This window comes from Aphelocoma coerulescens, chromosome 20 (genome assembly GCF_041296385.1).
Source record: "Aphelocoma coerulescens isolate FSJ_1873_10779 chromosome 20, UR_Acoe_1.0, whole genome shotgun sequence".
NCBI lineage: Eukaryota > Metazoa > Chordata > Aves > Passeriformes > Corvidae > Aphelocoma > Aphelocoma coerulescens.
This window is the reverse complement of record NC_091033.1, coordinates 10,223,431-10,246,954: the sequence shown is the minus strand read 5'-3', so window position 1 is coordinate 10,246,954 and position 23,524 is coordinate 10,223,431. Positions and strand designations below refer to the sequence as shown.

At 45.5% G+C, this 23,524-nt stretch overlaps 1 long non-coding RNA gene across 2 annotated transcripts in view; it reads right to left on the bottom strand.

Annotated features, from left to right (window-relative positions):
- The window catches only part of LOC138121077 (uncharacterized), a 101,936-nt gene that overhangs the window by 1,260 nt on the left and 77,152 nt on the right, over nt 1-23,524 (bottom strand). The window contains exon 3 of one of the 2 annotated variants that reach the window (XR_011156074.1): nt 11,073-11,339. The exons of the other annotated variant lie outside the window; for it this stretch is intronic. This is a non-coding gene — a long non-coding RNA (uncharacterized lncRNA). Of the gene's footprint in view, nt 1-11,072; nt 11,340-23,524 lie in introns of those variants that run through there. 2 annotated transcript variants of the gene reach the window in all.

Below are 23,524 nucleotides of genomic sequence, written 5' to 3'. Positions count from 1 at the left end.
ATTTTCAAATAAGCCTGTGTGATATAGGAGCCTGTATTCCATCTACAGAGAGGTCAGTGAAATCAGTGGGAATTATAACCTATCTAACCTGCTCAGGTGTTTTATAAATCCCATTAAACACTTATTTAAAGGCAGTTGAAAGTATGAGCTGTAGGAACAGAAGTAGTTCCTGGGGGTAGAGAGAAAAAGAGGAGAAAAGGCATAAAGAGAATCAAGTTCCCCAAGCACTTGGGCACTTTGAGTAATACAATATAACATGATAGAATATTTTATATTATTTTTCAATTAATTTCCCATCATGATGGCACTGTCCAGGTAATCCTTCGTCCTCCAAATTCCCCATTTCTGAACCCTTCTGGGTATGGGCTAGAGAAGGTAAGAGACTGAGATCTGGGGAGTTCAGCTGCAAATCCCAGAATCCCTGACCATTTTGCCTGATTCAGACTGTATGTCCTGCAAGTCTCCATGCCCAGCAAAGAGATCCAGCTGACAGAGGGCCATGAGGGCACAGTCGCAGCCCACACCCAATGCCTGCCCACCCCACTGTGGGAAGGTGAAGTGCTGGATCATGTGGCAAAGGTGAAGAGGTCCTTTTGAGCCCAGAAAGGTCTCCAGGAGGACTCCCCTGGATGCACAACCTCACTAATCCATACATTCCCATTTGCAGGGCTGTGTTTCTCAGCTCCATGAGCTCCCACCAAGAGCAGCTGCTCTGCCATGGAGCAGCTTTGCTGCTCTCCACAGGCAGGGGATTAGGCCATGGGAATCAGCTACAGCTCAGCATCGCTTGGCCATCCCCATTCCCATCCTGCTGCCATGCCAGAACTTCCTCACCATATCTGAGAAACAGAGCAATCCAGGCTATGAACTTAATTTTTTATCTCCTTTTGTTCTGTACCACTGGGAGATGTTCTGGATCACACAGAATGTGGTGTGAAGGCAAAACACCTGGAAGCATCACAAATCCATCCCCTCTCTTTTTGTTTCCACTTTCCTATCAGTAAAAAAGGTCAGCAATAGTTAGTGCCTCACTTGTGCAGGGAATGCAAAAATATATTTGCTCTTGTAAAACCTCCCTAGGCATAACACACTGCTGCAAATATGATAACACTTTTAATTATATTTTAATATATCATACAGATTATATTTTCAATACCTTAAAAAATAATCAGCCTGAAAAATCCCAGCTAGTGAGGAAATAAAGGCGGAGAACAAAAATATTAAGATATGAAGAGATTTTTCTTATGAAGGCTAAATATGTCATATTTCCGAATTTCCATTAAATGGGAACAAATAGGAGAAAATAATCATAAAAAGCTGCAGTGAGGCACCTGGTTACCTGAACAGACCTCGTTGGAATGGGTTGTTCTTGCTGAACAAAAGAGTAAAAGTGAGAGAATTCCCCACATTTTCCTGCACTGGACTTTGGGGACATGCTCATCTAGGGGTGTCTTCCCAAACAAGCAGAGGCAGGAAGGGAAGGGGAGTTCTCTTCACCCCAGGGCTCCCACCACAGGGAGAGCTCATCCACCCATGCTTTGGGAAGGGAATCATCATTGTCCATTTCCCATCCCTGGAACTGCTCCAGGTCGCGTTGCTTGGAGCAACCTGGTCTAGTGGAAGGTGTCCCCGCCCACGGCAGGGGGCTTGGAACAAGATGAGTTTTAAGGCTCTTTCCAGCCCAAACCACTCTGGGATTCTCTGATTCCTGTGGCCAGGCTGTGGATCATTACCACCACACACACCAGGAGGGTGAACAGGAACCAGCTCACAGTTATTGGTACCAAATGATTATTTTATTTCGTTAGATTAAAGGCTTTCATTTCCAATGGCAGCTAATCCTGTGCTTCTCAGAAATAACACATACCCTCTTAAAAGCACGTAAGGTGAAGATTGGGGTTTCTTTAATGGAAAGCAGAATCACACCTGCCGTGGCCAGGGCTGAAGGCAGATGTGTCTGGGCAGACCGTGCAAGAGGCCTCGTGAAAACAGCAGTTTTATCAATAAAGTCAAGTCTACTTCAAATGAACACACAGAGGCCTTTCCTTTAGAAATGGGCGAGGAAATAGGCAAAACTCGAAGCAGTCCCCTTTTAACAGAGGTGTTTGAGCTCTTCTCAGCTGGCATTTTGCAAGAGACAAAAACATGAACCCTGAAAACAAGGATCTACTGATCCTTGTTCCCAATATCTTCCATTCACATCCCACGCCAAGGCTGCAGTTGGATTCCTGGGAGCTGGAAGGAGATGGAGCTCGCGCTCGTTCTCCTCTCCCATGCTAAGGGCAGGTAATTATCTCTGCATTCCTGGAGGAATGTTACAATAAATATGGCTGTCATTTTTCATTACTGCATAGTGAACAAAGGGAACAAAGAGAACAAAAGAAACTGTGGTTTTGCTAACCTGGGCTCACATGTGCCTGGATATGTGCAAGGCAGGAGTAGAGGGAAGAGTTTATTTCTATTATTTACTGTGGATGAAGCAATCTGGGTCACTGTCCTAAAATTTACCAGTTTTTTGAACTAATTAAAAATTAATCTCTGGGAAAATCCTTCTCTCTTACTTGGTGTCCTACCACTGGGTTTCTTGGCTTAAAACGGAACTTATTTGACAGGCAAGAAATACAATCATGTCTCCGTAACTTCTACGATGCAAAGCACAAATATTCACTTTCTCATTTTTTCCCTATTTGACCTCTCAGTAGTGGCCAGATTTCTGAATTTATCTTAATGACCAACATCTTATGATGTTGGAAAATACGGCAAAGGAATTTGTGTAAATAAAAGTACTTAGAAACTGTGAGTGTGTCTGTTAGTCCCTTCCCTCCAAAGTCATCTTCGATGCTTCTCTTTCAATGCAGACAAGATAAAATGGAAAATGTTCAATATCCTTAATCACTGAGAATACCTAATCTGAGACACAGCCAGCTCAGAGTCCAGCTCTATGCCTGTGTATTTTTTTTTTTGCATGGTTCCTAGGTGTTTTTCCTGCCTAAATGAACAGACACTTTGATTTGCCAAACTGTTATTAGAGAAAAAAAAAAAAAAAATTAGAAGGTTCACAGTGTTCACACTGACTGCAAAATTATCTCCTGAGTAGCAGAGAGAACAGTTTGCACTCATCTGTCTGAAGTCTAGCAGCAAATGGAAAATTACAGTGTAAGCAAAATTTCCCCTGGCAACTGTCTACGTATGAAACATCAAACTCTGGAGAGGACTGAAAACCACAGGTCACAAGAGTTACTCAAGAGTCTTGCCTCTCCCTTTCTCTGGTAATAGATTTTGCTGAGATGTAGGAGTGACAAATTCACTTCTCTTCTATCCCAAATCCCATACTTCATCTTCCATGCGTTTTTCTACGGCTCTTGCATATCCTCTCCTTTTGATGGACATGGTGGTGCTGTCACTTCTCCTTCCCAGGGCTCTGGTCCCTGATGGTGTCTCTTGCAGCCATGTGGGTTTGCTACCAAGATCCAACTTACAGAGACCCAGCTTAGTCCTAATATCTGCACCAGACACACACTTGGGGATGTCTCTTCCCAGAGCAGCACGAAAACACCAACTCCATGAGGTCTTGCAGCCTCAAACTTCCCAAAAACTTCTGCCTTTAACTCCTTTCCAGAATTTCACGAGTGTCAAGCTGCTGCATGTTGTTCTGTTATTTCAAGTTGACTGTACTGTTACATGAATATCTGTGTATCTCAGAGTTACAATGGCTCCATATGACCCTGGAGGTGATTTGGGAGAAGACCAGCCAGCCCAGAAAATGAAGTTTTTCCACACTGTGGACAATCTGTACACACTGGCATGAGGAGAGCTGGGTTCTCTCCCAGTACTGCACACAAATCTTGTGCAGACACACAGGTGTGGGGCAAATGCTCAGCTGCAAACCCTTCCTGATGGGCATTCCTACACTGTGGGAAGGTGCAGACACATCCCAGTTAGGTGCTTAGCAGCTTTAGCTGTGGGGTAGAGCATCTGCAAGCCCATCCCTGTCAGAAGCAAAAAACTAGAAATTGGTAGAAAAAAAAATTAAAATAAAGGAAATTGATGAAAAATGAGATATTTCTGATTTGCCACTCTCTGCTCTTATCTGATCTCAGCCTGTTCTCTCTAACAGGCACCTTCTTGTCAGTAGCCCCAATGACATCAATTGAGTGGGAGTGCAAAGCATCAACATTACTTGTGAGAACAATCCAGTTAGGGAAGCTTGCTCTGCTGGTAATATTAGAATCAAAACATTCAAATGCACAGACAGAGAGGCTAACAATTCAATTTATGCTGTGAATGCTGAACAGCACATTAAGCAAATCAGTTCAGATGGCTCTGGGTTGTTCGTGTTTAAAGAAGATCAGAAACAAAATTTCCAATCCTGTACCACATCTAAGAGTTCGAGAGGAAGCACTAAAACCTTCACTATTGATATATTTATTGTTCTGCATTTCCCTCAGCTGATTGGTCTTTTACTGCTGCCCTGTGGTCCATAGGGAACTGCTGTGGTCCTTCACAGAAGATAAATCAAGTTTTCCATGTGGTTACACCTCCTGCAGTGGGACATTTTAGGGATGTTAATGTTAATTTTTTCCTGAATATTATTCTGTCATAGATAATCTACAACGCAATATGCAATAAACCTTCCAGCAAGAGTTTGCCGTTTCCCCTACAAGCCCAGATTTCCAGAGGACTGCAAGTTTCCAAAGTTGCAAACAGCCATTCCAAGGATTTATGAAGAGCTCTAAGCTAGTTTGTTATCTGACCACAGCAGGTCACATTAATGCCAACTGACCCATGAGTGCCTGGAGGTGTTCCCCCACCTCTGACACATTGCTCACATTGCTTTGAGTCCTCCATCAACCCTCTTTCCATGATGGGCCTAATCTCGGGAGAAAGTCTCAAAATGTTCCTGGATTCAGTCTTAAACCCTGGCTCATACATTACAGACGGTCTCCAAATACTGCAGGACGGCATAAATCCATATGGGTCCCTTCCAACTCAGGATATTCTGTGATTTTATCTTTATATATCTATGTAAAGTACTGGACATTACCAGACAGCTGGATACATGGATGAGAACAACCCCTACAGCAAGACCTGGGTGATTGCAATTTCATAGCTGAAAACGTCTCTTTCCAAAAACTTGAAGAAAGGGTCCAAAGCAGAGATGTGGAGCCAGCAGGGCTGGAGGAAGCACAGCCATCCCCTGAACTGGCAGTGCCACCGTGTCCCCCGGTGCTCTGTGTTCCCAGATAGGGCTAATTAGCTCTTGTTGAGCAGCACATTAGCACAGCAATGCAGACTTTCTCGAGTACCCCGGCTTGCTTGGAGCTACACTGTGCCACTTACAAATGTTTTAAGATTCATTAACCTCCCTCTGCACTCCCCAGCTACAGAGACAATATATCAGGAGAGCAAACCTGCAGCAGTGGTGAGACAGACAGGATGATAATTTCTCAGCCATTCTCCTCTCCTCTGCTCTAACACACTCCAGATAATCACACCCGAAGCTAGATCAGACAGGGACAAAATTAACTGGAACTAGAACTCGGGCTTCACACATTTCTTGCTTGTATCTACACAAGGCACTGCGACCCTTCCCCATCTGTCACCTTGTCCCTGCATCAGCCCCACTCGCTGACAGCCCAGCTCCACCAGCCTGGGGTGCTGCCAGGCTGAAAGGATATTGAGGCACTAATGGTTCTGTGCTGTTCTGCAGGGCTGGGTGAGCCTGCACCAGGTGACACAAGCAATTCCACACCCAGTTATCCAGATCCTGTTTGTGTTCTCATGCTGGCGTGGAAATTCAAGGTATGTTCCCCCTATGTCTCCCTCTCTTTCCAAAACTCAAAAGAATCAGTCCCTACAATTTAACCATCACTGCAGCATTGCTATTCAGTAATTTGTGTTTTAAATTTATGGAGAATATTACTGGAAAAAATGAGCCTGGTAATGAATTCTGTATTTATCTTTTTTTTTTTCCCCCCACAGAAGATCTTTGAGAAACAAGTTTTCTTTGGTCAAAATGCAATCCCCTCAATTTCATGAAGGTTACTGAGAATTATACAGGTCTACTATGCTGTTCTGGACCTGAATTAATAGTGACTCGTTTGACACATACTACTTAGTTAACCTGGGCAGGGTATTACTTTCTTATCTAACTACATTAATTGATTCTACATCACTTAATAGCTCAATAGCTTATCAGGTTACTTCACTCACTAGACAAGCTAAATGTCTGGAGGCAATTAGAGTGTCATTCTCTGTAATAACAAGTTTCTTTGAGAAGTTGCTGATGAGGTTCTTTATTACACAGATTATAAAACGTATCTTCATACTGTTATAAATATAGGTACAAATTGAAATGACTTACCAGGAGTCCCACTTCCCTAGCAACCAGGCAGATTTTAGGCTCGTTTTAGGAATGGTTGCTTTCTCCCCTTCCTCCCCCCTCCCCAATGCTCTCTCCTGCCTTCCTTGTGATCTGTGTCCAATTTTCTGTCATTCACAGGTGGTCTATGACCACGGAGAACCTGTCACTGGGTCCCTTGCAGTTTGCCATTGTCATTGCTCAGCTCAATCTGAGGATGTTACCTCTGGGACACCAGGCTCAGTGTAGGGGTTTAATTATGGCTGCTGCTCTCCGTGGCTGCCACTGACATGAGGAGTGAAAAGACAGAGAGGAGCTCTGTCCTTCCACATTTCCCTACCCCAACAGCTGAGCCCTTCAAGGAGGATGGACACAAATTCCCAGCCTTACCCCAGCAGAAGGTCTGCTCTGTTTTCCACCCATCCCTCCCACTTCAGCTTTGTCACCTGTGTGCCTGAAAAGCCATTAAACAGGGATGGAGAGTCCTCTCTCTGCACCCCAAATACACCCTGGTGCTCAACAGAAACGTGAAAGTATTTTGCTTACTCCTGCATGCATTCAAACAGTAATAAATGCTTCTTCCCATGGATTAAATTAATAGCATTTAAAATTAAGTGAAAGATCATTAAATTAATTTTTTAAACTGTCAACAAGGCTGAATGGTATGGAAGAAAGAGCCAAAACCCAACACCTTTTGTGGTATCCCCAAACCTACCTCCACTCCACAAAGCCTAAATTAATATTTTCTTAGCCCAAACCAGTGTCAAATTTGGGAAGCAAAGAAAATGAGCAGAGGGGGAAGTGGGGTTGTAAGAGATGGGCTTTGTGCTCTGGTGATCTCAGCACCGTGCAAAAGGGACATTCAAGACTCTGAGGATCATCCCCCAGGAATGGGGCAGAAGCATGATTTTAAATGACAAAGGAAAAACTTTATTGTGTTTTTTCTTCTTGCCATTCCAAGTATTGCTGCTACTTCTCAGCCATCTCCTGTGGCCAGGCAGGTGGCTGAAACTGTCATTAATTGTGCTCTTTCTTCTGGCTCTTTAGGAAGTTTTTTGGTCACTGCTGGAAAAGCTGCAGGAGCTATGGGAAGACAGGAACACCAGTGGAGGTGAAGCAGAGTGTGAATAAACATTGCTTGTGATCTTGGTTTAAAGGAGGAGAGACTCTGTGTCCCTCCACAGAGGGAAAAATCATGATCTTGTCTGGGTTCCTGATGATTGTTCAGTGGAGTGGTGACTTTTCAATCCCACATGGAGGCTTTGCCTGTAAGGAAAATCAGCAGCCCAAAGCTCTGGGCTGGGCAGAAGAGGAAGGCAACACCAGATCACGTTCTGAATTTTCATCTTCTTCACTGACATCAGCACCTCCACTTTGGCGCACACCACAGATCCACATCTCCCTTCAAAAAGCAGTTCCTGTAGGTTCGGAGTTTGGTTGGGGAAATTGTGGTTTGCTTTTAAACCCCTGATTCTCATCACTTTTTCCACAAACACCCTGCTGAGTTGGAGGATAAAGGCAGAGCATCATTAAGAGATGTCATCCTGAGCCAGCAGCTCCTTTGCCCGGCGGCTCCCCTTGCTCTGGAAGCACCTGGGCTCTGAGCCTGCAGGAAGGAGCCTCCAAAGCACAAAATCAGCCTCCAAACAATCCTACAGGAGCTACAGCTGCCCTGCTCAGCCCAGCCCATTTGTTTTCTGTGTGTCTCCTATCTCTGGCATTTAAGATGTTCCGTAATTTTCAGAGGACAAACAAACAAAACCCTCGCGGTTCCCTTTAAACAGCCGGCAGCACCCACGGCTCGTTGATATTCATCAGCCAGAGATGTCTGCTACCTCCGAACAATTAGTCTAAAATATTTATCAGAAATAAGTGTTGGGTTTTTTTGTCCAAGTTTTTGAAGTTATGAGGCCTCAGATGGGATTAATGGAAATTTTAATTAAGATATGGAAATAAGCTGCTTTCTCCCTGTCTCTCTGAGACTGCAGGGAGTTCACATTATCCTCAACAGCATGTCTCAACCTGCTGGGGGAACCATTTGCAAGATGACTTTGTTTTTAAGTTCACCTTAGATAGGATGTTTAGTTGGGAATTTGATGTGAACCCCAAGTCCATGTCTGCAAAGAGCTGCTCTGCCCCTGAGTAAGGATCCCCCTGCTCTCTTCCACAGTCAGAATCATGAACCCTTTTCCCACTGCAGGGAAAAGCTTTCCTGAAGGAGGGAGAGGGATTTAAATCCTTTTATATGTTTTCTGACAGGCATCCTGTCCATCAGGCTGATTAGCTGGGCTCCATTCATAAGTAGAAGATAAACAGAAAGGAGAATTGAAGGGGCAGCAGCTGAGCAGAGGAGCCCAGGCTGCCACAGGGCTGTCGGGGAGAGCATCCCAGAGGAGTAGAGGCTCTGCTCCAGCACTCTCCAGGTTCATGCTGCTGCAGACAGGACCCTGACGAGGCTGATAGTGAAGCAGATTTGAAACACAGATGATTTTAGGTCTGATTTTAGTCTCTGACTTCATTCACCAGTCACAGTGCAAATGCCCAACACCACCAGGCTGAGTACCCTCCTCTCAAACACCACTGTTCCCCTTTGGAAAACATTTATTTTATGGATATTCATCTTCCTTACACTGTAGCATTGCTAAGAGTGTGAACTGAGCTTTTATTTTGAGGCAAAGGATTTTAATTTGAGCCTTAGAGCAATTTTGGCCTCTGGTGTTTGAAGATTTCACTGGAAATAAGGAAGCTAAGTAGGCTGAAGAGTTAGATTCTTCCACAGAAGAGAAATTGTGACTTGCATGGAGAGGTTGTCTCAAAATATTGAGGAAAGCTGTCTGCAGGAACTGCCTGCAAACTTTTCTGCTTCTCTTCTTCCTTCAGTCTCTATAGATAAACCTCACTTTTCCCAGTCTAAAGATGAAGGAAACTGAAGCACATAGGCACCTATATTCTCCAAAGAGAACTATATTTTTGGATGCTTTGGCTTCCGGATGCACTAAACATTTGTATTTCTAGCTGAGCCCAGCATGAGAAGAAGATTTAAGAGAAGGGCATTTTAAATCTGTTTCAAAAGGTAATGAAAAATATCTGGTAAAATTATTTCAAGTCATTCATGTAATTTTGCACCCTGTGGAATCACACTTAGACACCTATTGATATGGATAAAGATATCTTGTTTATGGGAAACAAATCTCATTCTCAAAGCTGTTAAAGCAATGGAAGCACATCTGAATGTGCTGTGAATGACTTATTTCATGTGTGCATTACAAAATAACTCGTGAACATTAATTAATCAAATACTGAGACCTAAGCATGAGCTATCTGGGCATTTCTATATCAAATCCATCTTGCTGACAAGGGGAAACCAAAAGGCATGAAATGACTTGTCCAGGGTCTCCTAAAAGTCCACAGCAAGGCTAAAACTGAAATGTGGCCATTCTTTTCCTCTTCTTTCCAAACTAGGGACTGTCCTCCAGCTTTGGGAACAAAGGAAAAAGGAAAAAAGGAATAGGAATAGATGCATTAAGGATGCCCAGATGTTCTTGACACAGAGGGCATAGGTCAAATCTGAGATCCTATTTCAAAATCTAGAGAAAATTACCTTTCCAATGACATGTGGCGTGACCTTCAACTCCTAATAGTGTAGGAGCAGTCCATTTCTGTACGTTTGCATCATGCATTTTACATTCTGGATCTCTAAATCATCTCTTATCATTTACTTACTTCTCCCCGATAATGAACACTATTTTTCGGCTGTATCTCTCTCCCTTTTTATTTATTTGGTTGGGTTTTTTTTTTTTTTTTTTTTTTTTTTTTTATGTGGGCTGCATCCTGCTACACCCTGCTTTTCAAAAGCACATGAAAAATCTCAAAGCACCAAACTGACATTTAATGCAAGGCTGGGGTATAGTTGCTGATTACTGCTTGCGTGTGTGTTTTGTACAAAACAGGCAGACAGACTGCAGAAGGCTGGGAGGCATTAAGCAGAGATGATTTTGAGGGGATCTCAACCAAATTAAACTTTTTTTTTTTTCAAGTAAAGCCCAGCAGGGGATAACAAAAATTAGGGTTGGATTTACTAAAAATGAAGTGCTCTGGTGATTAAAAAATGGTTGGCTGCAAAATCCCAAACTGCATTTGATTGTGAAACAGCACCAAGCCAAGATAGGGCAGCTTTAATAAATTGTGTTGCTAATTACAAATATTTCATAGTATCTCCGTTTAGACAATAAGGAGGGAACTGTTTAATGACAATTTATTAGTGCATGTGCACAGATATACTGTATTTTAATCTTCTTTTTATTTTCCTTTTTTTTTTTTCCAGTTGGTTCTTCCAAATAGAAAAAATGATAATCGTTATCTAAGCTCTTGACTTCCCTTGACTTAATTGCAATCTAAGCCCACTTCTAATCTGTACAGATCATGGTTGCACGATTTGGAGTTTAATTTGAACCCCCGGTGAATACATGTGCAGAGGCTGGAGGGTTTGTGTGTGCACACATTTGTGTGCTCAGTGCTTTGAACGTGCCCTTTTTTCCCCACCAAAAAGAAAACCAAGCAGGAAAATGTCTCTCTGTATTTTCACTATTAGCACAGGCAGCATCTGCCTGCCTGCCAGGACTGCAGCTTTCTGAAGGATCAGGATTTTTTCCACAACTCCGTATTTCATGATATAAATACAATTCAGAGCTTTGGAAGTAGGAAACCGTAATTTGCTGAGAGTGGGGAAGACCAGAGCAGTTCTTCTGTGCCTGGTCCACAGAGTGTGTCATGCCCCTGAGCTAAGGAGAAGATCCCTTTGTGCTTCAGGTCTGATATTGCAAAGCTGTTAAAGAAATCTGGACGCCTAATTCTTATTAGAATACTAAATTGAGGTTTTTCTTACACATCTTCATGTCGCATTTGCCTCAGGAGGATTCTTCCATCCATTTAGAGATGCTGGGAAGGGGATCTCAATCTCTGCATTAATGTGGCTCAGCTGGGGAGAACAGGCAATACGGATGAAGTAAGAAACAATGCACCTAAAATTTGAACCAATTCATATTTGAAGCTCAAGAGAGACGAGTTACCTATTTTTCCATCTTTTTGATTATTATGTTTAAGATATCTGCTCATCCTAGATCAGGCTGAAACCCCCGAGCACCGAGATATCTCTGTGTTTGGTAACTGTCTCTAAGTAAACACAGAAGGGCTGTGTTTGTCCCTGCAGGAACCACATCCCCTGCATGGTCAAGGAATAAGCTCAAAACAGCTCCTGCCATGGAGGAAAAGACCCTGCCTCCTCCCCTGCTCACTTACCAACAGAAAAGCAAAGCCACATACACTGAAAAAATATTTGCCATGCTTGTAGCTAAGATTTAGGTTGATTACAGCTGAAATAAGACTTCCACAGTTTTAATTAGCTACAGGGTGGGGGCAAAGCTCATTACTCTGAAAATGTAATGATGTTTCCGCTTCCATTTCCACAATCAGGTTCTTCTCCTTATGAAGAAGGCATATTAAAGATGGGCTGTGAGCTTGTCACGGCACATCCACTGTTGTTGGAGCAGTTTGGACCTGGAGGTGGGAGTGTGGCTGGACTCCATCCTTTGCCCTGGGTTCAGAGGCTGCTTCAGCACTGCCCATACCTTGCCTGAGCTGAACTCTCCCGCCAAAAGCAGATGCCCAAACCCTCCTGCACAGTATTTTTATCTCCAGCAAACCCAAGGTCATAATGAGCTCAGGATTATCCCCACCTGAGATGATGCATTGTCCAAGCACGCTCCCACATGCCTGGAAGTCCCAGTGCCTGATGATTAACAACGAGCCCAAGTGGGGACACAGAGACAGGCAATGAAAAATGTCCCTGCAAGACAGGGAGGCTGAATGGGAAGAAACAAATCCCTTTGAGGTGCCCTGAGAGTTACTTTTAGGCCCATGAAAGCTCCATTAGTTGTATCTAAGGTGCCACTTCGCATTTCATGCTACAGCGAAGTTTTCGTTTGACCAGCAGTGATTTGCACAACTTGTGGAAGTTTCTTTCTCAGTGCTGGCACATTAAAGAAAAAGGCTCCCTGGCGCTGCAGGCGAGATCCAATATTTTGTTGTCATCTACGATTGCCTATTGACTGTGAAAAAGCAAATAACACACTCTGAACCAGGCAAGCTTTTGGATACCCGAATCCGAGCCGGTCTTGCTGCTTTCAAAGAGACCCTTTGGCAAATGTTTGGGGTTTGTGTGTGCGTGCCTGTGTGTGTGTGTCCCGTCTTCCATGACCCCACCAAATGCGTCAGACTCTTCCAGTTAAGAAAAAGGATATCTTTTCTTTTAAGTCAATTAGCAAACACTGCCAGCTCTGAGAGTCCCTAGCTCAGTCCCCAGGCTGTCAGCTGCCGGTCCAATTTTAGTTTTGTGTACTGTCTAGATAGCAAATTTATTGATGAAATATGGTCGTAGGTGTAAGAAAAACTTGGAGGATTCAACACAACTTCTTGAACCTATACTTATGAAGACTAATGTATATCTTTACGAGCTGGCAAATGCATCTTTCTGTCTCTGAAGGTTTGTGTATGTGAAAAAATAAATCTGCAAAAAAGATGCTGATACTTTAAATTTTGGCTTGTGTTTTTGTTTTTATTTTTTAGTCCTGCAGTCAGGAAAAAAAAAACCAATCTGGAAAAAAAACCATATAAATAATTATTACTATGACAGTGCTGAGGAGACTGAGCCCCAGAGCAGCACTGTGTTTCACAAGGGTTTCCCTTAGCTTAAAACCCCAAAAAACTCCTTATGGAAGACTTCTGTCCTAAACACTATTGGGCACTAACAGATGCAACTCCTTTCTTGCTGAACACATAGGTGATGTTGTGTCAAGAGACTGAGGTGGGAGGGGAGTGTGGCAGGAGGGACCTGTGGGTTGGCAGCTGGGTGCAAAGGTGACACCATCCACTGAAATCTTTGAATAAATTTTGTGTTTCTCATTTAAATTAATGCCAAACATATTTTGCACTGTGGCAAGGTACTGTCCAGTCCACGTGCCGTGTTTTCTATGAATGGGGTCTCTGGACACATAGGATCGGCTCAGAAGAGGTCCTTGGGGACAGATTTAGCATGCATTAGTCCCCCAAAATCTGTGTTTATAAGACCTCTACCCATGCAACTCTGAAGCCAATGGGATTTGTTGGAAAAAACATAATCTCAGATAGAAGAAAGAATTGTAATGGAGAAGATTGGACCCTCCTACATCATTGCATGGAGATCTTGGCATGTGTGGTGATTGCCCTTCACAACGGGGAGTGGAAATCAAATAGGTCAGGGAAAGGGGGATATGGCTCCATAGTACACTGAGAAAGAGCTGGAGGGGAAAGAAATCCCTCCAGTTCTGTAGAGATTCCCTGGAAATAACAATTAAAGTTCTCCCTAAGGACTGTGAGCATTGGCCAGGAGGGAGTTATATCAGGAGCAGACAAAATGGGGCAAGCTCCTTGAAGTTAACACTCATGGCTTTCCTTCCCAGAGCCTCTGGAGAGAAAGCAGTGATTGAACCTAACAAATCACAGCCCATTTACGCACGGAGAGGGGAACAGGCAGGACTGCTGGCTATGGAGCCAGGTAGCAGGGGAGGCAGAAAGCCCTCAGAAGTGTGAGAAAAAATGTCCCCAGTGTGTGGGAGGAGAGGGAGAAGTCAGACAGATAATGCTGCTGGCTTCTGTTTTGTAGCTCAAGCCCTCTCATGTTCTCACTGACTGTGTGTGACATGGGCATCCCTCCTCGTTTTAACTCTTTACGTTGCATTCAGTGCGTTGTTAATGCCTGGTGCCTCCTTTGGTAGAAGCAAAAGGTTCTGAGCCTGTAAGGGGCGGGGGGAGAAATCAATAAATTACAATAAAAGTGAAAGAAAAGGATTTCTCTGGAAACCAGCAATGCAGCACCAGCAGGAGAAGCAGCCGCACCAAGGGGGGAGCAAAGACATGGGGGAAAAATAATCAAGATGTCTCATGTAAGGAAAAAAAAATTAAAGCAAGGCACATGTTTTGCAGGAAAGGAATAGTGGTGAAAAGAGGAAATTTGCATGGAATAATTCCCCTTGAAACCTTGGATAAATTGGAAGGAATATATCCCAGACAATAGCTGGGCTTTCCTGGGCACTAAAGACAAGTGAGAGGAGGGAAGGGAAGGGAAAACATCCTCAAATTAAAGGATGAGGCAGCAAACTGCCTTCCTGCATGGCTGAACCCTCAACAGCCCCTACCCAGCAGCCTCCAAAGTGTGGAATTCCATGTGAGGGGGAAAAGACATTAGGACTGGGGGGGAGGACAAACATGCTGGGTGGCACTGGTGGCTCTGCCACAGTGAATTTCTTCAGGAACATTCAGGGCCAGGTCCCAGCTCAGTCCTGTGTTCTCCTGCCAGTGCTCTCCCTGCATCTTCCTTTTCAGTGGAGGGTTTTTTTGTCTTTAAAAGCCTCTGATCTGGGGTCCTACATCAGTGGGGAAACAAAATGATGAGGGTCCCAACCTGCTCCAGGTCAGAGAGACTGGCTGGAGTGGGGAGTGGGGCAGGATCTGATCCTCAGGCCACATCCACACCCTTGTGCTGACACTTCCAAACCACTGCACCTCTGCAGGCGCTTCAGCCCATTCCTTGTGCCCAAACTAATCAGCAATTCATTGCTAAACCACTCTTTGAGAAACTGCTTTGCAAATAAACTCTGGGCTTGGGCACTGGAAGAAAACAATCTCATTATTGGCTGCTGGGTTATTTTCTTCTTTAAGAGATCTTTAAGAGCAAGTCCGATCTATTCCCTTCGCAGTTTCTTCCTCCCCATCAATACTGAGAACTCATGTGAAGCAAAACACTGGATGCATCAAATGATCTTCCTGCTTGCCTGAGAGTCACTTTGGGTGGGTCCAATACCTTTAGGTTTAAAAAGTAGTCAAAAGGTTTTAGAAGAAATGAGATGGAAACAGGCTGGTTTGTGTGCATGAAAAACATATATTTTTGTCAAAAAGCCCCTGATAGCAGCTAACAGCAAAAGGGATGGGTTAAAGGAAAAAACCAACATTGTTACTGTGAGTTGAAAAGTAACAATGAAATTAAATAGGCCTGCAAATAGGGACTTAAAGGCAGGTTTCAGCCTGGGAGGCTCTGAGATAGCCAAAGGGAGGCACATGGCTGCAGAAAGCCCTGTGCTCCTGCAGTGAAACCCTGCAAGGCTGTTTGCTCCCATGAGAGATTCCCTGTGCCTTCCCATTGCACACATCCCTGCATGGCCTTTCCCTGCAAAGGATCTCATCCTCCCCCTTTTACAAGAGGAGGGTTTGTACAGGAAGAAATAGATGCACTAATAAAGTCTTCAGTGTCTATTTTCACTAATTTAATCTACGGAATCAAAGCAATTACCCAGCAGAATAAGGTCTCTCAACATTTTTGAGTCCTTGACAGTGACCAGAGGAACTGATACACCCAGGAAAGGTTGGGGTCAGTGGGAAACATGGAACAAACAGCCACTATTTCAGTATGTAAATTACTCTCACTGGATGTAAGCTTTGTTCACTGCTGCTCTATAACCTGTGCTGCACAGACAGCCTCACTGACATTTCCCAGTCCAAATAAAGAATCCCTGTTGTAACAGGCCACCACAAATCCCTAATGCTAATCCTGATCTGACTGAAAAAAAAAGGAGCAGGAGGTCTGTCAGGCACCTCTGCTATGCTAGGTGCTCTCCAAATGTAGACCAGAATGAGGATCCCCAGCAGACTGAAGTAAGTGAGAAAATCCTTTTCCCCCCTCTGAACTTCTCTGGATTAACTTTTCCATGTGCTTCCCCTTATGTGTGTGGGGGTGTCTTATCACCAAGGCCCTTCCTGCCCCCAGTCCCTGCTTGCCTGTTACCAGTCTGCAAAAACACATAGACTCGCTCTGGAGTAAAATAAAAATATTGGAAAGCAATACAAGCAAAGCAATGAACGTGACCATTGTCTTCTCTGCAAGTTTGCTTGGAAAGAAAAGGCACGGGTGGAGAAAAAACAGAGAGGGGAGGGGAGGGGAGGGGAGGGGAGGGGAGGGGAGGGGAGGGGAGGGGAGGGGAGGGGAGGGGAGGGGAGGGGAGGGGAGGGGAGGGGAGGGGAGGGGAGGGGAGGGGAGGGGAGGGGAGGGGAGGGGAGGGGAGGGGAGGGGAGGGGAGGGGAGGGGAGAGGCCCAAGGAGAATCTCCTGGGCATGGATAAGTTGCTTGCTGCCATTGTGGATCGTGGAAATGCTCAGCTCCTCTGCACTGGGACAGATTTCAGAGGAAGTATTCCCACCTGCTTTGCTTTCTCCTCCTCTTCCAAAGCACTGTAACCTGCCAGGTGGTTTTGCAGAGGGGTCACTCAGGCTGAAATGCTGCATAATATCAAATTTGCCCTGTGTGGGGTCAAACACAGTGAGGTATCTCAGCTCTGTGCTGATTCCCTTGGGTAGGGTTATACCATTGTCTCTCCATCTCAATATCCTGCACACATGTGGTCAACAGACAGGAGCAACCAGAGGCCTCACTGTCCACCAGCCCTCAAACTCCTCCTCCTCCAGTGTCCAGGGCAGGGAAGAGCATCCCGCTGCCAGGAGACAGCCCTGTATCCCAAAAGGAATTTGCCATCATTATTATTCTGTTGCAATCATTCAACAGCAACCACCCCAAAACCATGACTTTTCAAGGAGAATTGGGGTATTTTTCAGCCTACTTGATCTGCCTGTGCTGCAGCCTGGGAAGAGTCCTAGATTGAGGTTAGACCCTAAGGACCTGATTTCCAATATTCCTGCCCATTGGCCCCATTCAGAGAGAAACTGAAACTTGTGCCTAACTTGTCTCACTGAGCTCACAAGCACAGGACCCAGAACCAGGCAAGAAGGCAGAGGTGTCTTACACATCACCTTAGGCTTCAGTGTCAACAACACAGATGCTATGAGGCACTGCTGTGTCAAAGATGAAAAATGCACTTTATCTTCCTCATCATTCCATTGAGAGAATTCTAAGGAAATGTGTACATGTCTATATTTAACTCTTGTTCCTCTTCAAAAAAAAAAAAAAAATTATTCAGCTCATACAGGCAACGAATATAGGCCACAGAATCCAACACACAGCAGCAAAAGTACTCCATTATTAAGTCTGTAATTGCCAAGAATTAATTTGCTAATTGCATGCAACTAATCTGCGTCCTTTTTGTTTTATATCAATTAACAGAGTAATTAAAAAAAGCAATCTTCTTGATAGTTCCTCACTGGCAGTCTTAGCCCAGCAGAGCTAATGAAAGAGGGCCACCCTTTAACTAACCTCATTAGTATCTCTTCTTTTGTTAAACATCCTACAAAAAATAGTTAATTTTGCTGCATTAAGGTCCTTGATATTCGACTGCTAATGAGGGGGCCACACCGCTCTGATTTGGTGTTTGTTTGGAGAGTGGCTGATCCCTGCTCCCTGCCTTGCTGCCCTTCTGGGGCTGGAGAGGCAGGTAGACAGCAGCAATCGTGGACTGGGGTAGAGTTTTATGGATATCAGCAGTTACCCAGCATTTAAAGTTCCTTCCAGGACAGAGATTTAGTTTGTTTCATTCTAAAAAACTCAAACTAACTGACAAAAACACCCACAAACCTCAAACCAAAAAAAAAACCCTACAAAACAAAAAGCAAAGCAGAGAAAAGAAGACCTAACAACAAGGAGAGAGCAGCAAAAGAGGGGAATCACCAAGAAGTAAGGACAGGAGGATGGGTGCACAGCTCTGTCTGTGTCACTGTGATGCAGGAAGGAAAACCTCCGCTCTCATCACTTTAAAAAATAAACTTCAAAATCTTCCCACCTGGTTGAACATCATGTGAACCTTCCTATGAATCATCTGTAAGTTCAGCTGGGCACTGAGCTCCAAACACAGCCTTCCTCAGAACCTGTGGGCTTGGTGCTGCCCTCACTCAGCAGGATAAAAGCACATAAGCAATTTCTTTTCTGCTGTTGTAAGAGATATTCTATAATATTCCATTGTGCAAAGGAGATCCGTGGGGAGAGCTGCAGCACCACTAATGTAGCAGATATTCACTGCTTCCCAGGGCCATGGGGGCTTTCATTTTGCTTGCTTTGGGCTCTGCTGAGTTGGGAGATGCCCGTGAATGTGACATGGACATCCCATTTTTACAGCCCGTAGTCCGAGGTGCCGTGCGTGCGGCTGGGCCATGCAGCGACTCCTTGGCTCCGGGGTAGCACCATGCCAGGCACCCCCTCCCTGTCAGGCTCCTCTGAAGGTGTTTGCAGCTCATGTCCTGCTTTTCACAAAGCTGCTGGAGCTGGGAAGTCTCCCTGCTGTAATGAGACCTTCCACCAGGAGGCAAGTCGGGCTTCCCAGCGGCACCGCACAGCACGGGAACTGCTGCAGCCAAGAGCTGCCTTTCACCGCGGAGGGGTCCCAAATCGCGCTCAGGTACCAAAGTCACCAGCAATTTATCTCTGAACACACCCGATGAAATTTATCATTTCCCCCCCTCGCTGGATTTCTAGATTTTCTCAGCAGATTTACTGAGAAAATTTGTCAGAGTAGCAGGTGACAGCGTTAGCAGGGTTTGCCTGCTCCAAGGACTGGGCTTTGTCAGAGGAGACTGAAACGGGTCCAGATCACGCTGAAATGACAAGTCAAAACCCACGCAGGTTCAAAAACCTCCTCCCAAACAAGCTGGGACCCCATGGACAGAGGCAGAGCAGTCTGTGTTCCTCTTTAGGAGTTTTTTGGAGGCCACGTCTCCCTTCAGAGAGTTTCTCCTGTTTTGGGTGGATGTTCCTCACCACATTTAAGGGAGACTTGCCAGAAAAATGCTGGGTCCAATCCTCAAGCTCCTTAGACATGAAGCAGAGCTCATTTCACCACTCTCCTACCTGTTACCTGTGTCTTCAAGTTGTGCTCTCACAAGTAGCCAGAAATCTTCTGGTTATTTACAAGTGAAGAAAAGGGATAAAATAAGAAATAATCCACAAGTGCTACTGCTGTAGCACTGGTGACTTTGAGGCAAGGGTATCTTTGCGCTGGTGAGAACCAAGAACTGGGTGACAGTCTCTGTGTCACCGTGTCCTGGGACATCACCCTGTGACAGTGTGTGTGCTTGGTTTTATTTTGCCCAAAACTCCCACTCAGATATCAATTACAGTTAAGGATTGAGCTGACTCTCTCTGTGTCTCTGAAATAGTGAAAAACGTTTGCTACTGTTTAAAACCATCAAGATTTCCTTTTCTTTCCCCCATGCAGAGATGTCTTGGAACCTGGGGGATGGTGGGACCTGCATCCGTCTGCCTTGGCTTCCCTGCGCAGGGAACAAATGGAAGTGAAGCAGGGGAGGGGAGCGAGGTGATACCACCAAGGGGGAGAAAAAAGAGGAAAAAACCCAAGGAAGCCAGATTTATGCTTCAGCCATTTCCCTCCATAATCAGCTTATGTTGTAGAGTTAAATGAACCGACAGGGAACTCACGCAGGCGGATGGGGCTTGTCAGCTGGGAACCTGGAAATCAGCTGCTGGTGTGAGAAGTGTGTGCGAAGGTGGGCGTGCAAGGGTGGTCCATGGTGTGAGGGTGGTCAGTGGTGCAAGGGTGGTCAGCAGTGCAAGAGTGGTGAGTGGTGTAAGGGTGGCCAGCAGTGCGAGAGTGGTCGGTGCTGCAAGGATGGGTGTGCAAGGGTGGTCAGTGGAGCAAGGCTGGTCAGGGATTCAAAGGTGGTCAGTGGTGTAAGGGTGGTCAGTGGAGCCAGAGTGGTCAGTGGTGCAAAGGTGAGCGTGTGAGGCTGGTCAGTGGTGTGAGGATGGGTGTGCAAGGGTGGTCAGTAGAGCAAGGCTGGTCAACGGTACAAAGATGGTCAGCAGTGCCAGGGTGGTCAGTGGTGAAAGGGTGGCAGTGCCAGTGTGGTCAGTGGTGCCAGCGTGGTCAGTGGTGCCAGCGTGGTCAGTGGCTCAGGCAGGAGGAGGCTGGCGGGGGCCAGTGCCCCTCCCTCCATGCCGGGTGTGAAGGAGCAGCTGAGAGGGATTGCAATACCTCCCACTCCTCTGCCCATTTGTTTCTTATGAATGCATAATGAATGCTAATGAATTCCTCACTTGGGGCATATGGTTAAGACATATAGAGCCTAACCTTGCTACAGAGAAGAAAGACCTTGATGTTACAAGATGGGGGAGGACCAGGGGGAAGCCAGCGATTCCTGAGCTGAGCTTGGGTCAGCAGGACTTATCCTGCTCCACCCCAAGGTCTCCTTCAAACACAAACGCTGCAGGATCTGGAGGGGGACAGAGAAATTTTGTACTTCCCTACTAAAGGAAAGGCAAACATATGTCAGCAGATGTGTTTTAGAGGCTGAGAGCTGCCATGAGGTTAAAGTCAAAGGATTTCTCATTTCTCTGGAGAAATGGAAGGTATCTGAAGGAAAATATATCACAGCAATGCAGAAAGGAAATAGATACCCAAAGATCCAAAAGCAATGTTGGAAAAGACCAAAACCAAAGAAAAGACCACCCCAAAGCAAAGTTGGCAGCATGCTCCAGCCCCAAGAGACTTCTCAACCCCTGTCCCTGCCGTCCCATGGCTCTCTGTGCTCCTTCACCTGCATTCAGCTTTCTGAACATGAAGGTTTAGGGCTATTTTAGACTCTGTAGTGTAACCAAGTCATCCTTGAGGAACTGGCAGATACAGCACAGGAGCCCTGAGTCCACTGCTGAGTACTGAAGTTGGAGACACTGATGTTCAGGCAATGGAATCCCACCCAGTGTGTCATGGGCTGGATTAGTGGCGCTGTATCAGCCTGATGGCATCAGTGGAGGTTGGGAGGTTCATGGCTCTGCTTTGGGCTGATGGGTGAACAAGACATTTATGACCTGATTTCTGCCATCCTTGCTAGAGATTTCTGGTGCCAGAGCCTCATGAATTATTGCTGTAAATCCTGGGCTGTGCCCCAGCCTTTCACAGCCCTATGTGTTTGAAAACAACTGAGACACTTCTTTTTGAATCAGAAAAGCTAAAAACTTGATTCTCCTGACAACTTTGGATCTAGCCACAAAATTCTCCCACTACCCCAAGAAGCAAAAACGTACAGATCAAGATTTAAATGAGGTAGCTGAGATACCTGTAACAGCACAGACCTCTTTGCTGGGTTATATGCCAAACTCCTCCTGTCTGAGTTCTGGGTCTCCATACAGCTCTCACCTCTGTGCTCAGTCCCAAGCCAGGCAGTGCTACCTAGATCCAGGATTCCCCCATGGGCTCCTGACATGAGCAAGACATCACCAAACATGCACCCTGATGTTTAGAAGACATCAAGAAAATACTCAAGGACATTCAAAGTATTCACAAAAATTCTGAAGAAACTTTCACCCACACCAAAAATTCTTTCAATACCAAAAGCTGCCATAGGGCTCTTCTGGAATCTTGCAGCAGGCAGATTTCTGAGTGAAAACACCTCTCTTGAACAGCTGGGGTCTAGGCTGACATGTGAGCTGGATGCTCCACCATCAGCATTAAGACTTTGATCAGGATGGGTGATCTCTGCCATTTTCTAACTCTCTCCCCTAAACAGTAGCAGGAGCATTTAGATGGACAATTTAGTAGCACTTTGAGACATTGTTGTCCTTTGCTGCCCATCTCATACCTTAGAACAGGAGCTGAGACGGGTCAGAACAATGTAAAAAAGCAGCATTTGCCATAGCTCGGGACTGCTAATTCACCAATGCATTTCTGAGAACAAAGCAGCCCAGGTACCTCCCTGAGCGAGCAGTGGAAAACAGCAGAGAGAGAGAGAGCTGGAAAAATTTCAAAGTCCTTCTAAAAATTAAAATCTGAAAGCCAGCCAAGTCCCAGCAGCCGGGTGGAGGTGCGAGGCATTTTAGTCTCCAGGGTGGGCAAAAGCAGCCGACTGCCGTATGCATCAACACCTCTTGACACTTATGAATATGGGGCTGGTGCTGATGCCCACTTGGATGAAAGAACAGAGTGAGATTGCCAGCGCCAAAGTGGGTGGAAGGGAGGGAGGATCTGCAGCAAGATGTTGGGTTTTCTTTAACCCTCTCTCACACAAAGAACACCGTTCCAGTGGGGGTTTGGGCCGGGGGGGTTTAAAGATTGGAGATGTTTGGGTGCCGGTTAAGTGGAGGATGGATCTGGGCTAAGGCCACCAGAGGAGATCTGTACGGTTGTGCGTGCAGATGAAACACATGTGGACACTGATCCTCAGGACTGGGGAAAAAGATCTGATGGATTTCTTGCAGCACTGAATGATTTGTGGGAAGGCTTCCCCTTGCAGGGAGCTGTGGTTGTTGAGCCACTCTGGAAACTCTGGGCCTTTGAATCTCCTGCAGTACTTTGCACAAAACTCAGCAGCAACCCCTGACTCCTGAAGAGCAGGGAATCCACTGCCATTAAATTTCCAAGCCTTGATGACTTCTACAAGCCCAAAGAAGATAGTTAGATCAGCTAAAATAGTTCTTTGTCATAAAAGATCATGGGAATGAGAAGTTTTTAGTGAAAGCTACTGATAAATGAGGACTCAGCATGGAGTATGTTTTAGATCCCTACACCATAAATACAAATTCACGTAGGTGGGGGCAGCCAGGTGAGGGTTTGGGTTGTGGCAGCCTCATCAACAGACAATGAACCTCTTTAATTTGAAACACCAGTCTCCTTCACTTTCAGAATTCTCAGCTGTCATTTCTGGCTTTTGCCAAATTCTAAACAAAACAACAAAGTGATCCCAACCTGCTCGGCTCTCCTTCCTGCCCCTCCTCCTGCTCCTCTTGCAGGAGGCTATCCCTCTATAAAGCCTTCCCCACTCCCCCAGAGCCATCAGGATCTCACTCAGGAGCACTCCTCTTGCCTCTCCATTTGCATGACAGACGGCTCCTTTCCATTACCCACCTCTTCCCACAGAAACCCCGTCCATCCCTCAGGCATCCTGTGGGGATATCTGCTGCCGCAGGCTGCTTTCCACCCCCTCACTGCCCACCCTTGCCCTCACTCCTACATGCTTCCAGCAAAGCACCGCTCGGATAAGTTGGCCCTGTGTTAACTTCTCCTTGTGCTAACTCCTTCTCTAATTTGTCTGAAATTTCAGGCCTCTGGGATGCAAAGAGTGAGGAGTCCTTTGATGCCTGTGATGCCCATCCTACATGGACATGCTCCAGGCTGGCTCCAA